The sequence below is a fragment of the Patagioenas fasciata genome, chromosome 26 (genome assembly GCF_037038585.1).
Source record: "Patagioenas fasciata isolate bPatFas1 chromosome 26, bPatFas1.hap1, whole genome shotgun sequence".
NCBI lineage: Eukaryota > Metazoa > Chordata > Aves > Columbiformes > Columbidae > Patagioenas > Patagioenas fasciata.
The window spans coordinates 5018789-5025039 of NC_092545.1; positions in this window are offsets into that span (position 1 = coordinate 5018789).

A 6251-nucleotide genomic window follows, 5' to 3' on the forward strand; every position below is an offset into this window, starting at 1 on the left:
AGCCTTGGATAGAGCAAAGAAGCAGAAGGGACTTAAATATCAGACTTGCACTGGAAAAAGCAAACCAAAACAAACCAAACCACACACCCTAATTTAGGCAAAGATCATCACAGAACTTCAGACCATTACATTTCATTCAGCTATGCCTGGATACATCTGAATACATCAGGGTCATGCCCTGTCAGAACAATGCATCCAGTCTCTGATTCATTCTGCACTGCCCTCCTTCCCTTCGCTCGCTCCGACACAGGCAGAGGAGACGGCTGGGGAAGTCCTTCTGTCAGCTCATCCCTGTCAAATGAGATGGGGAGGCACTGAAACCTGCAGTTCTCAATAATTCCATGGGGTTCTATGTAGAGCTGAACAACAACAAAAAATCCTTCACCCCTGAATTAACACATAAACCCAAATAAATTCAACAAGAGCACAGCAGCGGACACGAGTCTGATCAAGGAGTACATGGCAGAACGAGCAAGCCAGTGCAAACAGACCCACATACCAGAATGGGTGGATCTACTGTGACTCTTTGGAAATATTGGGTCTGACAGGCAGGCTGCAGCGCTGGAGGGCAGCAGCTTCCTGCGTGCTCTTTGTTTTTCTTATGATTTCTGAACCAGGAAAGCTCATTCTAGAAATAACAGCTGGAAGCAGCCCAATGCTCAACGCCATTGTCATGAACAGCTCTTCTGAAGATCCTGATGTTAACGGGAGGGTGCAGAACAGAACCCACTGGCCAGATGCCCATCCTGACCGGAAAAACCCCAAAGTGTTTAGAGCAAGGATTTCAAAAGTGCTTAGCAATTAAGATTCCCAATTTGAGACGTCTTACAGAGGCCTAGACTGCTAGTGTGCCAGCCTCCAGCAAACCGTGCATCAGTTTTCCTGGCACATGGGAACAGAGGGATGTTCTCATCTTTTCCAAGGCAAGGAAATACAGAGGAGAATCAGGGAAAGATGCAGTATTGCTTTTTTATTTGTATTCATTTGTCAGACAGAGACCTTGAAAGAGGTAGGAGGAGGCCACTAAACAGGGGCCCCAGCTGCAGGGAGCTTTAAAGCCCTGGAGACAACCTTAAATGGTGGCAAGTCTGTGTTGCTTTACTAATACAGAAAGCAGAGAGCAGCACGTGTGCTGGCAAGGCACATGGCTTACCTTTGCAACAGCCCTCTGAAAGAGTTCAGCTTCTTCAGCAAACCCAAGGTCTCCTAAAATTACTACCTAGGGCATAACGGGTTCTAATATGTACAATTTCTCCTATACAGTTCTTGGAAAATTAACTTTCTGAATCAGAGATATTTTAGTAGTCAGCCAGCGCTAGAACAGCCGACAGCAAGATCAGGGCATTAATTGACACAGAATAGTTAAGAGAGGTTGTTCAGGCTGGAGTCATTCGCAAGCATCTGTGAAAGCACATAAATGAAAAGCTGTTTATTGCTTAAATGTGGGGAACTCTCCGTCCCTCTTGGAAAGGACATAACAATGCAGGCGCTTGGAGAGACAGGGATGGGAGGATAAAACCAGCTGGAACTCAGGGAAGACAAACAGCGATTTCTTTTGCAACACACACACATATTGCTTGATTGCTACCTGGCCAGGCAAAAATAAAGGGAGAGCAGTAGCAATACATGTCGCTGTTCTTAAATAGCTATCAAGAAACTGGTTGAAGGGAAGAAAACAAAGGCTCCCCAGTGGACGGACAAGAAGGACAGAAACTCAGCTGCATTTGTGCTGTGGTTTTACCTGCCTGCATCCCACTGCTCTGACAAGCCAGACAGCGGCAGAGGCCAGTCTGCCTTCACTCGCGCCTGCAATTAGGCTGGCCACTGCTTTCTCGTCAGATTAATCCACAATTACACGTCTATCAGTACTCTGAGAGACTACAGCTCAGCACAGAGAAGTTGTTACAAGCTTTATACTCAACTGAAGTATAAAGTGCCTTGCAAAAATTGGTGTTATCGCACCCTGATATGTTTAGAGAGGAAAAATATGCACAGATAAAAAAGATATGACCTCATGAGTAAAACATAAGGCTGTCCAGGCTGCTGTGATTAAATGCTTTACAGAAGCATCTTTAGGGTAAATCCTTATTTCCCTGTCTGATCCTAATACTACAAATGTTTATAACACCTCCTTTGCTCATATGACCACTCAAATAGATGCAGATTTTGCTCATTCTGTTCCCCTTCATCTTGGGTCAAATCTCCTTGTGTTTATCCTCAAAGTGAAACACAGTGTAATTTATGCATTGAGTGAAACTTTTATCTCAAAGAAGTATCCTGCCACTCAAGGGGAAAAATAGACTGCAGATTTCCTTTTAAACAAGAGAAAAATATCACTATAGTTTTGAGTAAATATGGCATCAGGTCTACCTAGGTTATAGGCGATTGGGTTTTTTAAAGCTTTCAACATGATAATCTGCTCTAGCCAAAAGGTAGATGTTGGGTTTTCTTCATATGTTACAAGGGACCAACACACACAAAAGTCATATGATTAAAAAAAATCAGTGTCCATTGATTTAATTTAAAACCAAACAAAAAAAAATCAAGTCTGGTTTTCTAGGGAGGTTGTTGCTTTACCAGGGTAGGTTGCAAGAGCTCTTGGTTAATCAAGCTGCTGAAAGGTTAATTATCTCTCCGAATACACATGGGGTGGGGAAGAAATCATTGTGAGGCACTGAGTTGCTAGGGAGTAGAGGTTTCGGGAACAAAAGGCAAACGGGTGCTTGGGACAAGGAATCTCCATCCCTCGCTTTGCAAAGCATCACGCGCATCTGCAGCACGGTATTAGGGATGGCTAATAATAAACCATAGTGCTGGGCACCTGCTGGACTAATTGCAGCACAGCATGTTCGAGTGCTGCATGGAGAGCATCTGGAGACAGAACCGCGCTCAACGCAGCGTTAGAGCTCGCAGAAAGCAGCGTGTTTGCTCCCGAGTGCTCAATCTCTGCTCGGGGCTGGGGAATGCAGATCACTTGAACAAGAAGACAGGAGGAGGTGCTGTCAGCTGGGGCTCCTGTGCTCCATCCCTCGCCCTGAAGCCTGCAGAGGCCGGTGGAAAGGCTCACCCTGGCTTGGAGTCAGCTCTCTGCAACTAATATGCTGCGTAGCCATGGCAACCCAGAATTGCTTGGGAGGTCACAACACTGGAGAAGAGCTTTGCATTTGCTTCACAAGAGGTCTGAGGGAGGTTCGCTTCTGAGCAGAGATCTGGCGTAAGGCCTGGGCAGCACTTAGGTCCCACAAAAGAAGGTCTGTACACAGGGAACTTGACCCACATCTCTTATCGGTACAGCTGATGAACTAGAGCTGCTTATATTTCATATAGTCATGCTTCAGAAAATAAGCCTTTGCTTGGTACCTTCCCCACCCTGGCCCTCTTTGCCACAGCTTTTCCCAACAGCTCAGGTGCGTCACCCAACTCCAGCACCCGCTTTGTCCCCTGACAGCATGACGATGTCACAGAGCAGGTCCCCAACATAGTCCTGCATGGGACAGCTCATCCATCTGAAAGCTTTCGTTCCAGCCTGCTGGCAAATTCTGGCAGAGGTGATAAACCCAAATGTATTTAGCCAGCTTTTCAAAGCTTGACCAAAAAGACACAGAAACTTCACAAAAAGGAAAAAGCAGCTGAGGATTGAACATAATCATGGCTCTAAGGAAGAAACCAGTGGTGCCAGCACAGTGCATTTGATTGTTAATCAAGCCCCACTTCTCTTAAAGAGGAAGATATTTAATGGTGCATTGGAGAAGAACATTCAGGAGGTTTCAATTATTCTGTCCAACCAATATTCTAATCTCTCTCTGCCTAACCTCTAGAGATGATCATTAGGTTTCTGGCTCACTGCCCCACTGCATGTGATAAAAGCATTTCAGGCTTACCAATGAGGTTTTCATCGCACACCACAGGAGGTCTGGGAAGGCCGCTGGGTTCTGCCTGGAGAACAATGCAGATTTCCTGGCCGATAAAAACGATGGGCAATTGATTATTTAACAGGCTCTGTGTAGGCATGGAAAGAGAAGGGACCTTAACAGGGCAGCATCAGTCATCCCACTTGGTACCGTCTACGTTCTCATGCACAAGTGTGCCTGTAGGCTTCAGGGGTGCCTCATGACAGAATTTGCCACAATCCCCAGTTTGGTTCACAGAAATCAGTCGATACTCACAGACACCGAACACAGACCCGTTGCTCCCCAGTGAGGCTCCACGTGTATTAACTGGTTGCAGAAACAAGGCAATGGATTTTCAGATCCTGACCCTCACGGTACAGTTCATACAGCAATCACATTGCGTGATCACACTGACCAAATGCAGCGTTGTACTGGATGTGAACGTGAAATATTCACATTACAGTTTATCTGCCAAAAATAGAGATTAAAACCCCACTTACTGACTCAGCATGCTAACATGTGAGTCCAGTTCAGTAATTTCAGATTCAAATCTTCCAAGGCATTACTTCATTACAATATAGCCCACAACAAACGCTCCCCAAAAATCATCGGGTTCCACACAAATTCGAGTCTCACAGGAATATTATTCTATAGGAATATAAATTTAGTAATTGCTTCATGGATCATCTGATCTGGCCTTATAAGCAAAGACAGACATACCATATAATCAAAAAACAAATCAAACCAGAAGAGGTCAGAGAGCACACACCAGCATACAATTTGCTGACACTAAAATTATCTCCACTGGCTGGGAATCTGGAAAAAAATATATCATTGGTGTTTGAGATCTTTACACAATATAGAAATCCTTTGCTTTTAAATGATGTCATTAACACCTTTCTACAGTAGGTGAATATTTTACAGATGAGGATCGAGTCACAGTATTAAGACAGCGGCATAAAAATGGCTCCTCCTTCAAGGACACACCTTGGAAAACAAAACTACAATTCCTATTTCTAGCCCAATCAAAGCAAAAATACTTAACACTTGGAAAAAAATATTCAAGTAAATCACATATTAAAAAAAGCCTCTCACATTCACCAGAAGGAGAAAACAGTCAAATAAGCTGGTAAGAACAAGGTGTAAAACTGGAGTTGTATAGCTGGTGCTGCTTTGGCTTTCAGTGGGTGTGTCAATTATGCATGCAAATTTGTGTGCTTAACGAGGTGTGTACATCAAGAGCAACATACAAGCACTTTGGGGCAAAAAAGACATCTTCCCATGTTTGCAGGATTGCATATCAGAAAACCCCAGTCAGAGGGTTCCGAGAGACACAGGCTGGGAAGAAAATCTCTTGTGCCTTTTCTCCTTTGTTACACTCATCCAGCTCCCTATTCAGAAATGCTCACAACTAACATAATACTTCCAGTGCTGCCGCATTTGTCTTCCTCATGCATTCATCAGCACGTTTCCGGCAGCTCTTCGCCTGCTCTTTGGAAACCCATAACTCTTGTGCAGTTAAGTACTCAAATCTAATTCCCCCCCAAACTAATTTTACATTAACTTTGACTACACTCCTAAGAGGAACAGTAATGATTTATAAGCGCATCTCACTTGAGCAGAAGGAAATGGAACACAGTGCCTTCCAGCACCATTCTCTCTCTCTCACACACACACATTTCTGCTGAGAAATAAAAGCCTAAGCCTGAAAAGTGCCAAACGAGGATGTTGCGAGCAGGCCTGCCGGGTGACATCACTTATCATACCACCGAGTTCCCAGCCAATTGGGGAGGTTTCTCACCCAGACGTTAATTCTCACCTAGCAGGGAAGCCTACAGAAAGTGTCACAGCCCGGGGAAAGGACTCACTTTTCTTGTCGATGCTTATTGTACCACAACTCCTCTCTTTCCCCTTCCCACTCCAGCGTGTACATGCACACACACACAGGGAACACAGCAGAGGCAAAACAACCACGCACAGCACAACTCCTTTTCTGAGCGCCGGGCTTTTGGCAGCGATTCACCTGAGAATTTCCTGCTGCTGCTGGAGATTCATATTTTTGTTCAGCAATTTGAGGGGGTGGAAGAAGCTTCCTCTTCCGAGTCACTGATCGCTTTAACTCATTGTTACAACACCGTGCAGCTAACTGACTTTGTATTTCTACCCCAAATATAAGCAATTAAATCTCCAGTCAGATAGCCCAATCATGCCTGTAACCCTATGAAGACAGCTGAGAATTTAAAGCTGGGTTTATGTTCTGACTTTCCCCAGATATCTGGCAATTTAACTAGAGAAGACCTAAGTCTTAGCACACAGAAGCAAAGCCCAACATCAGATCAGGCTCGGCTGCAGTGTTGCAAA